A 21,507-nucleotide genomic window follows, 5' to 3' on the forward strand; every position below is an offset into this window, starting at 1 on the left:
GCTACCTTATTTGAATAAGTACTTAGTACTTACTATTCTAGTACTTATTTAAACCCTCTTTGGAAATACATGACAGGGGATACAGCAGATAAAGTTTTATCGAGCCCAGAGTGATTTGAAGTGCTTGTGTGAATTTGAGTCCTCTGGGAATGACATCCCACTCGAGGCAAAGAGTAGGTACTCTTGCAGGGTTTGGGGGGTTGAAGAAATCTGAGCTTAGGCTGCTAATTGGGCTGTTCTTAATTATAGTCATTCTTTATGCTAGGGAGTGGGAAGGGGAGGCAGGGAGAGTGAGGGTTTTATTTTTAACAACTGCACTTTCTGTGAGAAGTGTGGCCCCCATTTACAGCAACAAATGGAATTTGTGCCAAGGAGATGCGGCTGAATTATTAAGTGCAAATAATTAGGCCCTTAGTTCCTGGAGTTGGGAAAAGGAGCTTTCTGTGCAGCACAGGGGTGGAGAAAGTACCATTCATTTTGAGTTTTTCATCATTTAAAATGATAATTAGTGAGAGATAATATGCCTCAGTAGCCAATTTCGTTTCTGATTATTTGCTTGAACATGGTAATTGTGTGGTTTTGTTTTGCTCTCTCTTCGACGTGCTTCCTAAAGTCCTTGTGATGTTTTAGGGGGCTAGGGGACTCGTTATTATCTCTGAAAGTAACCATGGAAATCTATAATTAGACATTATTCAGGGTAGAACGACCTGGGTTGCAGGAAGTCTCAATGGTCCCATGCATCTAACTGTGCACAGACTCTCTCCTAATATCGGTAGGGTATGATTTTCCCAGGGATTCCATAGACCCATCCTGTGGGACTGTGAAGCAGCCCAAGTTCAAGCAACAGGAGACCTGTTTCTCAGCCCGAGCTCTTCCTTGTCTGCAGCTGGTGTTCCTTCTCTGCAAATTGAAAGGAAGGGGCAGTAGATGATGTCAGACATCCGCTAAGTGCTTGCATTTGTTTTGTTTTGTACTTATTTCTTCATTGCAAGTGGGAGATCGCTGTCAGATTTCTTCTCTACATAAGAAGGGTTGAGTACAGCAAAAATAGGCAGAGGGGGAGTTCCATCTGGATTGAAATATAGATATTTATTCTGTATATCATGGATACATAAGAAGACTAATAAAACGTATAGCCATGTGCTATTATCATCACATATCAAATATCAGTGATCCAGAGTGGCTCTTTGCTTCTAGAAAGGATTAGGTTGTATTATCTGCTTAGAAATCTGGAAAAAAGCACCAATTCAGAAAGGTACGAATTAGAAAGCCACCAAAAGGTGGCAGGAGTGGGTGAGAGGCAGAAGAGATCGATGCAAGTGAGCACTCCAATCCTCAGCCAGAGTTTAATGTGATTAAAACTCCAAGCCTTCAGCCAGGATTTATGTGATTGCAGGAATGCCATCTGCGCAAGACAAGGTGTCAGTGTCAGAAGTCTTCTCCTCCAAGGTGAACCCCAGACTCCTGAGCATGGCACAGTGTGCCTCCAATGACATGAGGATGACCCACACCCCACATCCCCAACCTCCCCGCCTCAGCGCCTACCTACCAATCCCAACCGTTGGCCTGCCTACTTCCTGTTGAACTTCTCGAAGTTTTTAGAATGCCCTACACTGTTTATTGCCTCTGAAACTTTGTCTGTGTTCTTCCTTCTGTACAGAATGTGTTTTTCTTCCCTCTATGCCTATATAACTGTGAATCACCCTTTAAAACAAAGCCCAAGTATTAATTCCTCTGGAAAATTTCCAGTTTGGGTCAAACATACTTCCTTGGTGCCTCCATAATATCCTTCGTTTGTTCCAATATTTTACTTATCTAGCATGTCATAGGTGCACAATAATGTTTGATTAACTTATTTACATAGTTTGGAACACCTCAGTGGCTCAGTTGTTGAACATCTGCCTTTGGCTAAGGTCATGGTCCCAGAGTCCTGGGATCAAGTGCCACATCAGACTCCCTGCATTGAACCTGATTCTCCCTCTGCCTATGTCTCTCATGAATAAATAAATAAAATCTTTTTAAAAAAATTATTTACATAATTCTCTCCTGTGACTGACATAGGACATCCTCTGTGTGTTACATCAATTCAGTTGGTTAAAGAAAGTTGGAAAGAGGTGGGTTGGGTTGTTGTGGTTAAACCAACAGGTGTTGAGTTAGGACTGGATGAACTCAGGGAAAGAGAAGCAGGAATGCCCCAGCCAGTAAATCAGGGCACAAAACATACACAGGCCTGACTTCCCACCATACATGACATCTCAACAGTGCTATGGGTGGAAGATAGAAAAGTTCCAGTATTTTCATGCAAGGAACATGACTGCTAACCCATAGAGTCACAGTAAGGCCTGCCAGCCTTGCTCTTGATAACAGAGTAAAAGAACCCCAACTTTAAACACTACTGTAGGGGAAAAAAAAGAAAGATGCCACTGTCTTTGTCCTAGGATGCAGTCAGAGCTGGCTGAAGACAAAAAAGTGCCCATGAAAAGGAACAGGGATGGGACAAAGAGGGGAATTTAGGGTCAGGTTTCCAAAAGGATGGTTCTTCCTAGAAGAGATCATCAAATGAAATGTTAGGCAAGAGAAATAATTGTGCATCTGGAAATATCTAATATTATTGTCCCAAAATGGTACAATACCATTAACTGGTACTTTGCTCTTCTAACTGGTACTCTTAACTGGTACTCTTTACACCAGAGTGCTAAAAATGGACCCACGAGTCAGACTGACCTAAGTTCAAACCCCATTGACTAGATGTCATCAAGAGGTTAATAGTTTTTCCAATAGTTATATTTCCTAAGATGAGAAGAAATTCCCACTCTACTCTCTAAGAGGGAAAATCACTACAGAAAAAAATTCCACTTTTTCTCTGCCCATCACTCACCTTTCTAGAGAAGGGGAATGATTTATCCAATGGGTAAGATTGGAAGAAGGACCAGTGGTATACAAGGATTAGCCCCTCTGGCCTCAGGTCACCTGGCTCCTCTATCATGTATGCTGAGTGGCATATGCCCTCTTCCCATGATGATTGGCCATGAGAGAGCTGCTGAATTCAACTCTAGAGTGAAGTCTTAGGACATCCACAGTGGCCACACATCTAAACTACAGTTTCCAATCAGTTTTATGTATATAATAAAGCTGTCATTTTGAATGCTATTCTCCTGTCTTCCATCTCCTTTTTTTTTTTTTAAGATTTTATTTACTTATTTGAGAAACAGCATGAGAGAAAGTGAGAACATAAGCAAGGGAGAGGGGCAAAGAGAAGGAGAAGGAGGCCACCCACTGAACTGGAAACCCAATGTGGGGCCTGATCCAGGATCTCAGGATCATGACCTGAGCCAATGGCAGATTTTCAACTGCTTGAGCCACCCAGGCACCCCTGTCTCCCATTTCTTATCTCTCAATGTTCTGAGTGCTGGAAGGAAAAAGAAAGTCCTACATCAGTCCTATCCTCCCAACAGAAGTATTACAATGGCCACCCAATCTACCACTGCAAGTCTCTGTTTCCCTATCTCTAAAATGAGAATAGCACTGTTCACCATTAGTGTGTTGTAGGAGAAAAATGGAACAGCATATGGAATGGTAGTACCTTCCCCACCCCCACCTTAGGAAAAAAAAATGTTGCTAATTAGAGCCAATGATTTTCTTGCTCTGTTTTCCTTTTTACTCCATTTCATTTTCCCTATTCTTGTATCTCCCAATTTCATGAAAAGGATCACTTTCCACTCAGTAGCCATGATAGAAACCCATGCTGCTGACACCAGGCTCATTTCTCCAGTCCATCTCTCTCTCTCTCTCTCTCTCTCTCTCTCTCTCTCTCTCTCTCTCTCCAGGAGCACCCCAAATGAGTACCCCAAACACATAACAGAAAACTCATCATCTTTCAACCAAACCCCCAATTTTTGCCTTCTTTCAGCCGCCCAAGAAGAATAATTACCCAGGCCACAGAGGCCATGAGCAAATCCTATAAAAATGAGCTCTTCATTGCCCCTTTCTACTGCTGGTGCCGTGAGTCCCATCTGCAGCAATTCCACCCATCACATTCTGTAGAAGGGTCTAGGCAACAGCTACTGGCTTTCTCATAAGTACTCCCATTATTTATCATCTTCCCCACTGGGCTGTAAATTTCCAGAGGCAGGGCCCGTGTTGTCTATTACTCTGTATCCACTTTGTTTTCTACTCAGATCTTGGCAGAGAGAAGCACCTTAGCAGTGTTAGTTAAATGGAAAATGGATGGATCTACCCTCTGTTCCCTGATCTCTCCTGTCCAGAAATAACCTTATTTTATTAGTGGTGGTGAAGAATTGTCAGAAAAGTGACATTAGACGTTATTAATATTATGAAGTGAAAAATAATGTTGACGAGTTAACAGTTATGGGCCACTTCTGTTTTTTCTCACGCAATGTTCTAAGAGACCTCAGGCAGCCAGCCTGTAAGATTCTTAGAACAAAGACCCAAGTATATCTGTCCAGGTTAAGGTCAATATGATAATAGCCAGAATTGCCAAACTCTATTTGCAGCCAGCCCCAACACAACAAATCACCTCTGTTCCAAAAACAAAACAAAATAAAAAACCCAAAACAAAAAAGCAAACAAAAAAAAATCAAGCATTTAGAAAACTTAACTCTATCTTTAGTTCAGCTATGGTTATGGTACTTTTAATTTATTCAATGTTTTCCATTTGAAAAAAAAAAAAAATAGTGCATTCCCCTATCTGATTAAACAGTAAATTGTCCTGCCCAGCACTTGCCCCCCAGGTGCCCTTTCCCACAGACTTTCCCATCTCCAGCCCAGAGAGATTCGGCTGAGTGGCAAGAGTAAGTTAAAAATGTTGGTGTGATTAAAAAGAAAAAGGAGGAATAAGCAACAATAGCCCTGGGCAGCCCTGGTGGCTCAGCGGTTTAGCGCCACCTTCAGCCCAGGGCGTGATCCTGGAGACTGGGGATCGAGTCCCACGTCGGGCTCCCTGCATGGAGCCTGCTTCTCCCTCTGCCTGTCTCTGCCTCTCTCTCTCTCTCTCTCTCTCTCTCTCTCTCTGTGTGTGTCTCATGAATAAATAAAATCTTTTTTAAAAAAAGAAAGAAACAATAACCCTGACAGCTCCCCGATACTTATTACCATGAAAAAAACAATGATGTAGCATCACCTGGGAAATAAAAAGGAGCTGACATACTGGCATGCTACCCTGGCACCGTGGGCATTAAATGTGGAGACTTGCCTTTCATTTGATTGTCATGGCTTCATTAGCTGAGAGCCTCCCTCTTCCCATAAAAGGACTTCTGCTCAAGATGCACAGCCAATTTGCCATTCATTTCTGTCACTTCTAAGGATCCTTTTTTGTTTGTTTTCCCAGGACCACTGGCAAGTCCAGGCTCATGTGGAAGCGACTCTGTGGCAGACACTATAGGTGAGCCCTCATGTCTGCTCAGGACCCACCTTTCCCCAGGGGAGGCTCCTTCTGAACTTCTCCGGCTCTGCCTGCATGCGGGAAAGCTAGAAGACCCCAAAAGTGGCTCCCATTAAAGAAAGAAGTGGAAAGGGGGGCTAAGCACCCCAACACCTTGCATCCCAGGCAGGAGAACTCAAAAGCGCATGTTCCATCCTGCCTTCCAACTTCCTCAGAAACCCTGAGCTCTGTTGCCATAGTGGTAACTTTCTTGATTCTTGACAGTTTGTTGGATTTGTTCCCCCCTTTATCCTCCTGCAACCTCCTCTGCTAGTGTCTCCTGGAATCATCTTCAGAGTAAATCGCTGGCACTCAAATCTGGTCTCAGGGTCAGTTTCTAGGGGAGCCAAACAAAGACAAGCCCCTGCCCTGATTTAGACAATAGTTTCCCTTCCAAGCACCTGTTCAGAGGAGATCTCCCTTCCTGATGAGCAAAGCCTTGGTCATCTGAGGTGTTAGTCTGTACCACTATTCCTCAAACTTAGTCTAGGCACAGGATGGTTTCTCTTGCCATGAGGCACAGAGTGTGGAGCTGAGGAAGGGGACCATCTACAAAAGAGTGACATATGGAAATGCCAAATCAAATTGAGGTGCACATAGTAACTACAGCATTAACATCTACTGGGGATAAAGAAGGATGCGTCACTGACACCTCAAACTCAAACGCCCTACAGGTGAATATTCTACAAATATTTCACGCATACCTTCCATACGTCAGGGGTGGCACTAGCTACATTGTCATATACGACATTCCTTCTGTATGGAACTTCCTACTATCATCTTTTTTTTAATGTAATATCATATATATATTTTTTAAATAGTAAAAAAAGAAAGAAAAGACACTCTTTACACCCTTTCAATGAAATACAGGTAATAAACTAAGAGAGAGCTCTTCCTTGGATAAGGTGTAAAGAGCAGAGCATGCTCCTAGGCCTCCCAAAGGAACATATGACACTTGCCTTGTGAACCCAGTGCCATTGGCATGGAAACAACATATCCCTAAAGTTCTAAAATGTCTTCAGGTCAATAACATGAGGATATTATCCAGCACTCCATAGGGTTGATTCAGAGTCAACACATAATCCTTATGGTGCTGGAACAATAAGAGACCCAGAAGACTCTAGAACTAAACAAAGGGTAGAATGAGGATGGTTCTCAACCTGCTTCATTAGGTCCTTAATTGTGACTTGCTTTCTCCACCATGAGGGAACTCTATGATTGCTATTCCTACTGCCCGGGCTTCTCTTTGCTGCTCCTCAAGCTAATCTCCTAATTTCCTATTCATTCTTCAGATCTCAAATCTTTTGTCATTCTCTCAAGGATGTTCTCCTAAACTTGCAAGACCAAATTATTTATAATTCTCTGTAATTCTTTATCTGTCTTTATAAGGGATTCCCTAGTTCTCTGCTTTTATTTTATGTCATTTATCACATTGATAACTATGCATCTATTTGACATGTCTATTTTTTCTATGAGCTCCTGGAAAACTGGAACCATATTTGTTTCTGCTCACCATTGAATCCCAGCATCTAGTTCAGGGTCTGCCCAGTAAGAGGGGATCAATAATGATCACTGCATAATTAACGGATACACTACTATTTTCTCCAACACCAGGGTGGACTGCTGAGCCCAGCCAGATACATTCCTCACTCAGGGCTCCTCAAACACTAGCTCCAGGTTTTAGACCAGGAGAAAAATATGTTTCCTGTATCTGGATTAAATAAGCCCAGAAGTTCAGGTTTTAATAAAAATTGTCCAGGTTTCTTCATTTCTTGGAGCACTTAAAATACTAATGGGTGTGGTGACACTGAAGATGGGAATCCACTAAGAAAAATGCCCCCAGACTGTCTTCTCTGGCCCCATGAGCTCCATGCCGCTTCCCCTGTGTGCTAGCCCATGCAGTTTTAGTACTTACGTCAAAGAATCTAGATCAGCACAGCAGATGGGAAAGATCAATGAGCTGCCACAGAGTATTACAGGGTTTTTTCCTTCATTTGATCTTTGATCTCAAGACAAATTTTAACCCTGTAGTAATCTCCCTAGAGATTTGAGGACATATTTTGTAAAACAAAATTATGGGAGACTATGAATACATAATTGTTGTTCTCAAAGCATTCCGTCATGTGTGAAGTAAAGGCTTTTATGAAATCAAAAGAAAAGAATCTAGCACAGTCCAGGCAGGAAATATGTATTCATAAGTGCTGAAGGAAAAAAATGGTGGAAAACAGATAGTATGGGAACGGACTATCTAACAGTGCACACTTTGCAAATCCAAAAGCTTACACAATTTGGGAGACTCCTTTTAAAAATAATATGGAAAGATATTAATTTGTAAATTTTGCAAAAATACATGATTGCGTGAATACATAAAATGTGACTTGCTTTAGAATCATGCCCAAGCTGCTTGACCATCGCTGTGTCCTCTGGCAAGACATTCCCACCAAAGAGTTCTCAATTTACTCAGGTTTGTGAGCATCTTGAGGTAAGGACCATGTGTCGTTAGATCTCTGTACTCACTTCTTTCCTCAGTCACTGCCTTTTTTATCTGAGCAACACCCCAGCACGCAGTAGATGCTCAATCAATGGCTCATTGATGATGAACTGAAAGGACAGTAGACAGGCAGGAAGTCAGGAAAGGAGGGAGGGAGAAGAGTAGGGAGGGGCAGAGGAAGGAAGATAGGAGAGAAGGCAGGAAGGAAGGAAACAGGCAGGAAGGAGGGAGGAAGGAGGGGCAAAAGGAAGAAATAACTTGGTTTATTCTTCAAGCACCATACTTGTTAGAATTTCTCATCACAGGAAGTTCCCTTGAATGAAGCATGGAAGATTTATGAAGAATCTCTGTTTTTAAATTATCCAGAGCACAGAATAAAGGTCAGGAGTGAGCTACATTCTTCAAAACGCCATGATGTGCAAGAAAGACTACAGCTTCTCTTCTGGATCTGTTAAATCCATTCTCTTCCTCTGCACTTTCAGTAACTATTTAACCTCTTCTGGTTACTGCCATGTCTTGGGAAGCTAGGCAGATTCCACTCTAGGGACCATATCGAAGCCTGAAACAACCCTACTTTGGCTGTTACATCAGTGGATAATCCAATCCACAGGAGACCTAACAGAGAAAACATGGGCTGGAGAGTCAGTAGTTACACACATTCAAATCATCTGGGAAGCTCATTAAATACACTCATCTCTAAGCCCCTCTCTGGACCAATTAAATACTGTCTGGCGGTGGGGCCCAGGCATGTGTGTTTTCAGAGGTCCCCTGTGATTGTGATGTGCAAACCAGGTTCGAGAACTGCTGGGCTGGCTAAACATGTGCTATTTCCAAGATCTGCCCTTACTTCATTATGTGAATGCAGGTAGGCTTATCACCTTGTCCAGATCTCAGTTTCTTCATCTGTGGGATGTGAGCCATGAATAATATACTGTTTAGAGAGAAAATAGTTAAAGTTTCATACTTGGTAAGTTTGTGTTATTTTTATCTAACTAACATTTTGGTAGCTGTAACAAGGCAAGACACTGTGCAGAGTGCAAAGATGAAAGTGTGGTCCTTGACTTCCAAAAGTTTATAAACAAGTTTTAAATCCATCAGTTACCTAAGAGCTAAAGCCAGAGACGTTTGTTGGATGATGGATGGATGGATGGATGAATGGATGGATGGACAGAAAGATATTTGTATTTTACTTGTGAAATATTCTACATATCATTTTAATTCTTTACATCTCCTTCCAAATCCTAGCACCATCCTGATGTGAATAAGGGGGAAATTAAATATACTGTCACGTGGGTTACAGGAATTTTATTTTTGTGTTGTTTATTTTATGGACATAAACCACACAAAAGTAGATTAATTGTAATTTATAATTCTTGGCTCAAGAAACATTATCACCGGGGCAGCCCCAGTGGCCCAGCGGTTTAGCACTGCCTTCAGCCCAGGGCCTGATCCTGGAGACCCGGATCGAGTCCACATGTCAGGCTCCCTGCATGGAGCCTGCTTCTCCCTCTGCCTCTGTCTCTGCCTCTCTCTCTCTCTCTCTCTCTCTCTCTCTCTGTCTGCCATGAATAAATAAGTAAAGCCTTAAAAAAAAACTATCACCCATAATCTATATTTTCTTTTACCTTATATATTATGATTTTATCAGGTAAAGAGTATCTATACATCCAGCACCCAGCCCATAAATAAGAACATTACCATTTACTGAATCGAGGATTCTTCTCCTTCCATTTGCTTGCCTTCACCAGGGAGCCAAATCCAGAGATAAAAATTACTTTAAATATTTTGTTTTACAAACTTGGTTCAAAAAAAAGTTTCATCATGAACTCACACTAGGCACACATCACATATGTCTGAACTATATATTACTTAGCTTTGCTTATGTCTTAACTTAACAAAAAGGCTATGATAATACAAGTAGTCTTCCATGTCTTGCTTTTTAACTAAAAATTATTTATAAGATTTATCTCTGTTTTGTGAGACAAACACTTGTTTTCACTGCTATATAATATTCTGTTGCATAACTATACCCTATCTTCATCTACCTCCCTTAGTGTGCATTAGAATGGTTCATAATTGTGTATGAAAGGGCTGCTTTTGCGTTCTTATATATGTCCCCTGATACACATCTACTAGTTTCTCTTCAGTGTGTATCTAGAAATGCAATTACAAGACTGCAGAGAACGTGCATGTTTAAATTTACTAGTTAATGATTAATTATTTTCCAATGTGGGTAGGCTGAGTTAAAGTCAACCATAAATGGATAAGAAATCTCAAAATAAGAAAGTGGTTATTTGTGTAACAAACATTTATGGAAAGCAGAAAACATCAGACTACTCCAAAATCAGAGAGTTAGGGCCTCTAGTTCAAACTTAGAAGTCAGAAATGAGGAGCACCTGAGTTGTTCAGTCAGTTGAACTTCTGCCTTCAGCTCAGGTCATGATCTCAGGGCCTGAGTGGGTATCAAGCCCCATATCAGGCTTCCCTGTTCAGTGGAGAGTCTGCTTACCCCTCTCCTTCTGCCCCTCCTCTCCATTCAAGCTCTTTCACACACACTCTCTCTCTTGAGTAAATACATAAATTAAATCTTTAAAAAAATATAATTTAGAAAATGAGATCAAAAAGTGACAGTAGAAGTAATGTAGCCAAATCTCTTCATTTTTGGGGCAGACACATAAATGCCAAAGAGTGAAACACAGGGAAAATGTAGCAGTGAATGAACAAAAGAGCATTTTATGTCAACTAGAAGTAATAGGAATCTCATGATGAGAGTGTTGTAACTTTTAAATAGAATCTTCATGTAAAGATTTAACCTAGTGCTGGGAACAAACAATGTTAACTATTACCATTATCATCCAAGATGATGCCTCAATTTTGGTTCAGATAATTGGGTGAATGAAGGTCCATTCACCAAGATAGGGAAAAGAGAAAGAAGAAATGTAAAGGCTGTGGAATGATGGCAGTGTCGGTCATGTGATGTGTAAGATACTCATATTTAGTAAACTGTTATATATAGAAGTCTGAAATTCAGAGATTCAGACAGTGCCATCAACTGAAGCTTTGGGGAAACATGAAATCACCCAGAGATAGCATGTATAAAGGAGAAGACTGAAGATAGAAAACTGCAGAATATTAGTATTTAAATGGGCAGAGAAAGTAGAGCCTACAGAGAAGATGTGAGAAAGTAGAGTAAGGTATACCAGGAGATCATGAGGGCAGACAACGGAGCCTAGGGGACAGAGCATTTCAAGAAGCAGGCAACACTGCTGACTGCCAAGAAGAAGTCCAGAAAGAATACACTGGGATTACCAAGAAAGAAAGCTTGAGACATTGAGAAATGCAATGTCAGTGGAGCAGTGAGGCCTCCCATCCATGTACCCCAAGGTTCACAGTGAACAAAAGGTGACAAAAGAAAGGAATGGCTTATTTAGATAGACAATGGAAAGAGAGGTAGCTCGAGGAAGCATGGGCTCATACAAATAATCTATTTTAAAGGTGCAAAGACTTATATTAATAGGCTGAGGGGAAGAAGCCAGTGGAAGGAGAATTTGAAAATGTAAGAGTAGTCTCTAATTGAAAGAATAAAAAAAAAACTCTCTGACGGGGAGAAGTTGGATGATCTTTGCTTTGGAAGTTCAGATTGATAGTTTCCTCTGGTTCACTATTCCAACAAAGGAGTTATTCTAGATAATCAAGTATTATCTCTCAGATTTTCAGATTCCATATTTGTAACTTTTCGTAATATAGTATTCCCCTATTGTCTCACAGAATCTGAGAATTAGAAAGAATCATCTGGTGTCTAACCATCTTATTTTACTGAGAAAACTGGCATCCTAGAATGTTATTCCACTTCACTAAAGTGTTGATAAATATTATAATAAATTAGTTATGGAGATAAAAATAATGCCCAAGGCTTCTGAATCCTAGTTTAAAAATACTCCATTCACTCATTCAACATGTATTGAGCATAAAAACTCAGACAAAATCTCTGTCCTCAGGGCTAATAAAAGATGTCTTCTACTAGACCAGACTGTCCTTATATATTTAATTTAATGTCTCTAAAAAAATAATAAAACAAAAATATTTATTGGGCTTTTTAAATGAAGACTAGAATCAATGTTCCCCTCATTATGGCATTGGGAACATTCAGCCTTCGTGTGCTTAAGTGGTATCAACTTAGTAAGTTCATAATATTGGACATTGGGCACAGCAAAAGAAGGCACCAATATCATCTGAACCCTCACTCTTATCTGTCACAATTCTGCTGCGTCCCAGCTCTGTGACCTTGGATCTCTGTTTGCTTTCCTCCAACATCAAACATGCAAATATTTCTTATGATTATGTAAAGACCCAAAGGCATAATACATTGTAATTTCCTGGAAGATAGTAGACATCTGGTAAATACTGATGGGAGATAAGTTTGAAGATTTCAAGCAGCGATAAAGAATGTTCAAACAAAAACAAAGAATCCAAAGACATGTCAGATGTCATCTTGCCCAATAAAATATCCTTGTGGAGGCTCTGATCCCCAGAAGGTGTGAATACCCATTGAAAGCAATATGACCAATCAGTAGTCTCACTGTACCATCAACCTGGATCTTTCCATTTCTAGCCAAGAGGTTTTGGTTCATGCCAAATTGTAGTGTGCCATGAAAAGAAGTCTAAGGAATCTGGGTTTTTCCTGTAGACAATGGAGACCCATCAAAGGTTTTCAAGAGGCAACATGATGAATCACCCATTGGGGTTTGACACCAAATGTTTGTAATAATTGAAAAAGACTAAGATGAGGAAAAGAGTCCCTGCTCCTCACATAAGAGCCTCCATTTATCTGGTGAGTTCTATTTCTAAATTTAATAAACCATGAAAACTTTGACTTCCAATGGACACCTTAAAATGATGACAGAGTCCACAAAAATGCCAAGAGATGCACAAATTTAGTTTCCACATGCCTGCCCCAGCTCCAGCAGGATCCCAAGTCCCTGAAAGCACTTGGTATGCATTGAGCTGATCAAAAAACATCAGTGAAAACATATTTCAGCTGTGGACATCATTTTTCTTTGGTACAGAGTGACTTTCACTCCTGACCAGAAAAAAAAAGTACCCAAAATAAAAAGAAAAAAAAATGAAAAGCAAAGTCTTCATATCAAAGCCTTATTGATTTTTTTTTCATTTACAAAAACTCAACCATGTCTGTCTATTAAAAATAGAATGTCTAAGGGCCTGAACCTGTGTCGTGCCAAGAACCCAAACTTTCTACTGACTTCAAGGAGGGTTTCTCAGTTAGAACAAAAGCAGGAGAGGCCAAAAGAGGGCTAGGAAATTGAATCTCAAGCCCGGGTTTTCAAAACCTCACTTTCTTATTCTATCTCCACACTCCATGAAATTTTGAGTTGAACTATTACATGGAAGATATTAAAGGGCTTTATTAGAAATGCCATGTTGTAAAGGAAAGTAAGACAGTCAACAGACATTTGACACCTATTGTGTCACAGGTGTCACACAGGCAGAGACTGAATGTGTGACTTTCAAAACTACCTTTCTAGACTCATCCCCCATTGTTTCCTGCCATCTGCCCTATCCTCCAACCATCCAAACTGCAATCTGCAGTTTAAGTGCAAACATAACCTTGGTCATAATATCTCCAAATCTTTGTCTGCATTTTTACCCTCTTGTTCTTCAACACGCAGCCTCAATATCTGAGATCAGTCTGGGCACCCTGAAATTATGTCTAATTAGCTGCTTCCTCCATGATAACAGGAGCTCCACCCAAACGCTAGGCCTGCACCTACTGAATTCCTTGAAATGGTAGATGAGTGATAGGTACTTCTTGAAGAATCCATGGGCAGGTAAGGGATGAGTCAAACACAGATCCACCATCAATAAAAAGGCTAAAGGGGGAGTAGTAACAGTACAAAATTAACAAAAATTCTAAGCAAAGTGATAAATGTGAAGAGAAAGCCTTTAGAAGCAGACACTGGAGGGTAGTGACTGCTAGGGACTCAAAGGAGGTTTCATGGAGGAAGTAGCCTGTGAAATGGACCTTGGAGGATGTCTGGGGACTGAACCAACTAAACCAAGCAGGGCACCTGTAAGAATTAAAGTTAATGTTAGCAAAACAGTAAGTCCATAGTGGGAGCTAAATAAATAGCAGCTAATAACAATAAAAAATACTCTGGCTGGTCTCAAATACACATGTCAATTACTAGTGCTTTCGTTTTATTTCTTTTATACTTTTACTGTCTCGATACTAGAGTCTCTAGCCATATGAGTATGAAATAGCTACATCTTTCCAATAACAAAATCATTATATTACCAGCTTTTGAACAGACAGGCATGGAGGATACTGAGCTCCTGGTTTGCTCAGCCTTAGGCTTGACATTAATTCCTGGAACTCGGTTAAATTGGCAAACTCATTGTTTATGCTTGTAGCCTACTCTTTATGGCCAAGAGTCAGCTCAGAGTTTAATCCTCCCATCAGGATGGTCCCAAGAGGGGCAGGCATCTCTCTTTTCAACCAAATGCTCTGGTTTCTCAAACAAGACACAAGATACACCTTGAACTTTCATCTTGATGATCTCTGGTTACCCAACAGTGATGCAGGCCTATGTTACTCTTCACATCAGATACGTTAACAAGTGCTTCCCCCACTCCTAAGATGGCCATGGATTCCTTTCAACCCATGTATATTCACAAAGTACCTGTATAATTCTTGGTTCTGAATCTAGTTGCAGTGATCAAAGATGCAATCCTCCTAAACGCTCTTCTCATTTCAATTTATCCTTCCTACTGTCTATCCTTAGGCAAAGCCACCGAGATCCTGCTGAAACTCAGATTTCCTCATGTGGCTCTGCCATTTTGAAGCCCTCCATGGCATCCCTATGATAGTTTTCAAATAAGTGTTTGGAATTCATCAGCCCATGAATGAGTTTGTTGAGGGGGTAGGATGGAAGTTACAGCAGAGATATGAAACCTGACATGACAGATCTACAGTTTTAAGTCCAGGGTCTTATTGCTTAAAGAAAAAGCAAAGAGCTCATTGAAGAGTACTCAAGGCCTTAGCAATCTTTCTTTTATTTTGTCACCTTCTCAACCTGTGGCCATGCCTTATGTAGACACTTTGTGCTTCCACAGTCAATTCTACTACAAGTATGTGCTCAGATGCGTGTCATTAACATCTGCTTACATGCACCCACCCTACAAAGTCTAACCCCATTTTCTTCCCATAACATCCATCTCAAGTGTCTTGTCCTTTGTCAATCATTTCTTGACTCTCCAAGCAGAGGTTAGAGGTTTCCTCTCCATTTAAGAAGGAGCTTCATCTGAGTACTTGATATCTATTCCCCAGCTACAAAGTTGAACAGGATATTAATGCAAAAATAATCATGAATAAACCGACTATTTATTTTTTTTTTATTTTTATTTTTATTTTTTTTAATTAATTTTTATTGGTGTTCAATTTACCAACAAGTGTCCGCCTCAGTGCCCGTCACCCATTTCCCTCCAACACCCGCCCTCCTCCCCTTCCACCACCCCTAGTTCATTTCCCAGAGTTAGGAGTCTTTATGTTCTGTCTCCCTTCCTGATATTTCCCAACATTTCTTTTCCCTTCCTTTATATTCCCTTTCACTATTATTTATATTCCCCAAATGAATGAAAACATACACTGTTTGTCCTTCTCCAATTGACTTATTTCACTCAGCATAATACCCTCCAGTTCCATCCACGTTGAAGCAAATGGTGGGTATTTGTCGTTTCTAATTGCTGAGTAATATTCCATTGTATACATAAACCACATCTTCTTTATCCATTCATCTTTCGATGGACACCGAGGCTCCTTCCACATTTTGGCTATTGTAGCCATTGCTGCTAGAAACATCGGGGTGCAGGTGTCCCAACGTTTCATTGCATCTGAATCTTTGGGGTAAATCCCCAACAGTGCAATTGCTGTAAACCAACTATTTAAAGAGAGTCCTTGTTGTAACACAGACTTCATGCCTATCAGCACCTCTACGTTCTTATTGATTGTTCAGTGCATGCCAAACAGTTCAAATATTAAACAAATGCTACAGAAACTGTTTGCAAAATGAAATTGGGACTCATACAAAAATATAGAATTCAATGGACTCAGTAAAAGCGATGCTGGAGAAGTTCTCAAAGCATAGGATGTATGTCCATTGACATACTAGAATTTCACTGAGGTCAACAGTTATCAGGTGAAAAAGATAAATTCTGTACCAAGTATTTATAAGATAAATTATACAAGTATTAAAGATTAAGAACCACCATTGGTAAAATCGATAAATCCTTTAGAAAATGTGACAATTTAAATTAGTGAGGATCAGCTAAGTATTGTAACAAATGTCCCCAAAATCTCAGAGCCTTAACACAAATACAAGTGTATTTCCCACTCAAGACATGGTCTAATGTGGGTGTGTTGGGGTGGGAGAAGGTGCGATGGGGTGGAAGGGACGTTCTCCACTTAGGCTCTTTCCATCCCTGTAGCTCTGCTTTCTTCTAGATCAGGGGTTGGCAATCTTTTCTTGTAAAGGACCAGATAGTAAGTATTTTCAACGTGCATGTTACCTGGTCCCTGTCACAACTACTTCGCTCTGCCATTGTAGCATGAAGGCAGCCTTAGACAACACAGAAATGGACAGGCATGGCCGTTTTCCAACAAAATTACATTTACAAAAATAAGTGGTGGGCCAGTTGTGTCCTACTGGCTGTGATTTGCTGATTTCATTCTAGAGCTTTGTCCTTCTCTCTGTTCAGAGGTAAAGAGGGAAGAGAAAAGAAAGACAGAGACCTCATGGATTATTAATGCTTGTACAGTCTATACCAGAATAGTATCCCCCTAGGGATTTTCCCCTTTTTTGTCACTGATTTACTTTAAATGTATAGAGGAATGCATGCTGATGATCAATAAATATATAGTCAATGAAATAATTGAATGCATTTATTATAATACAATTTTGAAAAGCAAAATAAATACTCAACCACTTTGTGCATTCTAAAAATTAAAAATGATAGCTAAAGTTTATTGATCATTTAATATATACCAACTACTGTTTTAAATCCATTATGTGTAAATGCCATTAAGTTTCTCACAAGAATTGACAAGGAAGCTCCATTATTACAACCTTTTTTTTTTTTTTTTTCAGATGAGGTAACTAAGGGGCAGGAAGTTCTAATTATAACCTAAGTATGATTCGTTGCCAGGAAAATGCAGTGACTTTCAAATTTTCTAATTTAAAAAAAATTATAATTTTGTGATTCTAAATTAAAGTCCCATTCAAACTCTTTTTCTAAACCACTTAATATGACATTTTCTTCTTTTAAAAGTAAATTCCCTTCAGGTTTCTTGATACCATGTGTTCTCTCTTATTGAGTATGTCCTGGGATGTTTTGTGTGCCCATGATCAATTTATTACCTCTCCGCTGCAAGTTAATCTTTCAATACCAGCTCTGCAAAAAAAAGGAAGCTGGGCCCTTTAAATATTTTTTCCATTGTTGGCTTTGCCAATAGAAGACACCGAAGAGACCTTGCAAGAAGAACTAAATCCTCAGGAGGTCCCTACAGCAAGGTAGGGTCTCCACCACCTGCCAGGGTTGTCAAGGGTAAGTTAAAAGAGAAAAGGGATATAAAATAGCTGACACAATCTCGTATCCCTTTCTCAACCAGTAATCAGATCTGCCCTTAATACTATGGGGCATGTGGGGATGAGAGGAGCATAGGAGAATTGTTTTCTCTTCTGTAATTTGGGGAGGGGAAAGGAACAGTGTCCCACAAAAGTCTTGCAAATGAGACAAATTATTAGATTTGTTAAGATCACAAATGTATATGTCAGTGAATGTAAACATTCACTATTTAGTTCTTCTGTTGAGAGCACAAAAATGGAAACTATCATGTTTCTTGAAGGCAAGATGTCCTGTAACCTTTGTTTGCACAGACTTGCAATCATCAGAGAAAGCAGAGTCTGAGGTTGACTGCTGTTGTTTTTGTTCCATTTGTTTCGTCCTCTGCTTTTATTAAGAGACTGCTTTTATGGAATAAGAAAAACTAATGAGGTATTCAAAACATATAACAATTATTTATCAAGCTTACAAAGCAAATCATTTCTGATCATCAAAGTAACTACAAAAGTTAAGAGCTGTAATTCACACAGTACATTCAGAAAATTCAGTTCAAAGAGATTATGAAATTTGCTTAGTAACAAAGATAGAAAGTGACATAACCAGGATTTTTAACCCCAGATTTGATTGGTTTAAGACATATCTTCTTATACTGATGCTGTGATACTTCTGTTTCAAATTGTCCATGACAATAACAGTAAAATCAGACTGTAAACCCAGATCTGCCTGACTCCACAGCAAATCCACTATAAGGAGCAGGGTCATAGGAGGTGAGGTGGGGGGGGGGGGGGGCGGGAATGGAGCCAGAACCAAACACAATATTTAACATGCACTTTGGATTATAACCTACTCTAAGTCAGGAATTTTGGTCACAAGTGAACGAATTTCAAGATCAACTAGCTCAGCAAGTTGCAATAGAGAGAATTTATTGAGTCACACCACTGGCAAGTCCTAGAACAAAGCTGCCTCAGGCATAGCTATACATAAGGGCTCAAATAAAGACAGTAGTACTCCATCTTTCTGTCCACTTATGTTCATCTCTGGTTCCCTTTGTTAACTGGCTTTATTTTCTTACTATAATCCAGTTTTCTCCCTATGACAGGCAAAACAGCCACCACCAGCCTCAGACCTGCATGCTTACAGTCCTTGATTCAAAAGAAGACAGCTTCTCATCTATTGCCAATATGGAAAAGTTCAGACATGGTATCCATGTGGCTGAAAATCACTGGACTCTTCCAGTCACCTGGAAGTGTGGAACATCACCAAAGCACATGGAAGGGGCAAGGTGTACCCCAAACCATGAGATGTGGACAAGAAGTGTCATTACATCTCTAATATCCACGTGCATACAAGCCAACAGTATCACAAAATTCTAACATCCTCCAAATTGAAATTTCTTGAGATTTTATTTACTTATTTGAGAGAAAGAGTGCAAGCAGGGGGGAGGAGCTAAGGGAGAGAAGCAAGCAGACACTGCACTGAGCACACAGCCAGAAGGGAGGCTCAATCCCAGGAGATTCCGAGATCATGACCTGAGCTGAAATCAAGAGTAGGCCACTCAACTGACTGATCCGCCTAGGCGCCCCCAAATTGGATATTATAAGGGATAAAACATAGATCATTTTAGTACATAAAATCACAATTGTATTATTCTGCTGTAGAATAGACATCACAAATTTTTCACCAAATATGAACTATTAACTCTGTCTCATGGAAAAGTCTATCATCTCTATATCATATCGAGCCTTGCCAGTCATGATATAGTGGTTTGTCATGTGGGTTGGAATATTATAATGTATGTATACTATTAAAGGGTGATGATGTTATGATATTTTTGTCCAATCTCCCAAAGTACTTTGGCTACTTTGTCCTCAGAAGACTAAAGTCTTTAATGCTAAATATACTTACTTCTCATTAATTAGCATCTAAAAGGATATCCTAAGCTCCAATAGATATCTGTACATCGTAAACCAACACTTCTGAAAGCATTTTCATATTCTATGGGACACACGCTCTCAAGATGATAAATTAAAAAGGTTCAATGGCTAAGGCTAAAAGCATACCATAACATTCCCTTGATAATGATAATCTGAAACAGCAGATAAAAGAACTCAGGAGGCCTGGGTGGCTCAGCAGTTGAGCATCTGCCTTTGGCTCAGGGTGTGATCCCGGAGTCCTGGGATCGAGTCCCACATCGGGCCCCCTGCATGAATCCTGCTTCTCCCTCTGTCTGTGTCTCTGCCTCTCTCTCTCTCTGTGTGTGTGTGTGTGTGTGTGTGTCTTTCATGAATAAATAAATAAAATCTTTAAAAAAAACTCTAAGAACTGTAGTAAAGAGGAGATGTTTAGCTTTTCCTAAAGCCATGGTGTCTTTGGATTTCCCTACAGACAAAATCTGAGACATAATTTTCACAAAGAGTTTGAAAGGTGATCACAGGAAGTAGGAAAGTAGGAATGGTAAGACAGGGAAGGAGAAAAAGTCCATAAATTGTACATCACTGAGCTAGTTTCTACTATAGTCCCGTGTAGATTGAGCTCCAAAGGGATCCTATAAGGAATAGTGTGGAATGACCCTCCCATTGTCTCTCCAAGGACAGGAAGCTAGCATATATCTACCACCTTTGCTCCACTAGGGGTTGATGGTTTACCCCAAAAACTTTAATACTTCGCACCCCAATGCACCTTCATACAGGTCAAGGGTCTTTGGGGGGTTTAGAGAGAAGCCACGAGTCAATAAAGCAGAGAAGCAGCATGAGATATAGCTGCAGGGACAGGAGATAGGACCTCCAGCAGGTAGGGAATCATTCACCAAGGGTGTTTCGAAATCAAAGGTGGGAAAGAGAATGTGACACAGGAGATGTATTTTAAAAATCTGTTGTATGAAACACCTTTTAACATCACACACATTTTTAAAAACACTCTGTTAGACCAGTATGCAGGAAAGGGCCAATAAGAGACAGACTTCAGAATGGCAGAAAAAGGACCCCTGAAAAGCCTATAACTGCATAGAGGCAACAGTAGTAACACTGGACAAAAAAAATAAAAATAAAAATAAATGTCAAATCAAAAATTTCAGAACTCTAGAAGTCAACAAATTTCTTGCAATAAGCCAAGGAGTGTTTATTCAAGAAAAACTGATCTGTGGGGTGGGGGGGGGGGGGGGCGGGGTCCCTGGGTGGCTCAGCGGTTGAGCGCCTGCCTTCGGCCCAGGGCATGATCCTGGAGTCCTGGGATGGAGTCCCACATCGGGCTCCCTGCATGGAGCCTGCTTCTCCCTCTGCCTGTGTCTCTGCCTCTTCTCTCTCTCTCTCTCTCTCTCTCTCTCTCTCACTAATAAATAAATTAAATATATTTTTAAAAATGATCTGAATCTTGGTAAGAACAGGGTACTTTGTGATGCTTTTACTTACTCTATTTTCATCCCATTTTCTTCCCCAGTTCTACAAAAACCTTGCAAAACTGCTGCCTTGTAATCTCCATCGCTGTGAAAGCAAACAGCCTAGCAGACACTGGAGGGGACAGATGAGGTTTGGATCTGTCCGAAAGGCCCATCCCCATCACGTTGCAATATTTCACTTGCCTGGCAACTCCCTGAAAAGCCCCATTCACAGCGCTGCTCATTATTTGATCTGATTCAGGGCCCACACAATGAGAAAAGTCCTATCCCCAGGGTGTTTGTCAAAGCCAATCGGTGGTCAAGAGGATGAGAAGAGAAGCCACAGACTGAGAGAAAAATATTTGCCAGAGACACATCTTATAAAGACTGTTATCCAAAATATACACGGAACTCTTAAAACTCAACAATAAAAAGTGAATAATCTGATTTTAAAATGAGAAAAAAATATAAACGGAGCCCTGATCAAAGAGGATATACAGTGGAAAATAAGCTAATGAAAAGATGCTTGACATCATATATTTTGGGGGAGTTACAAATCAAAACAAT

Source organism: Vulpes vulpes, chromosome 13 (assembly GCF_048418805.1).
Source record: "Vulpes vulpes isolate BD-2025 chromosome 13, VulVul3, whole genome shotgun sequence".
NCBI classification, from domain to species: Eukaryota; Metazoa; Chordata; class Mammalia; order Carnivora; family Canidae; genus Vulpes; species Vulpes vulpes.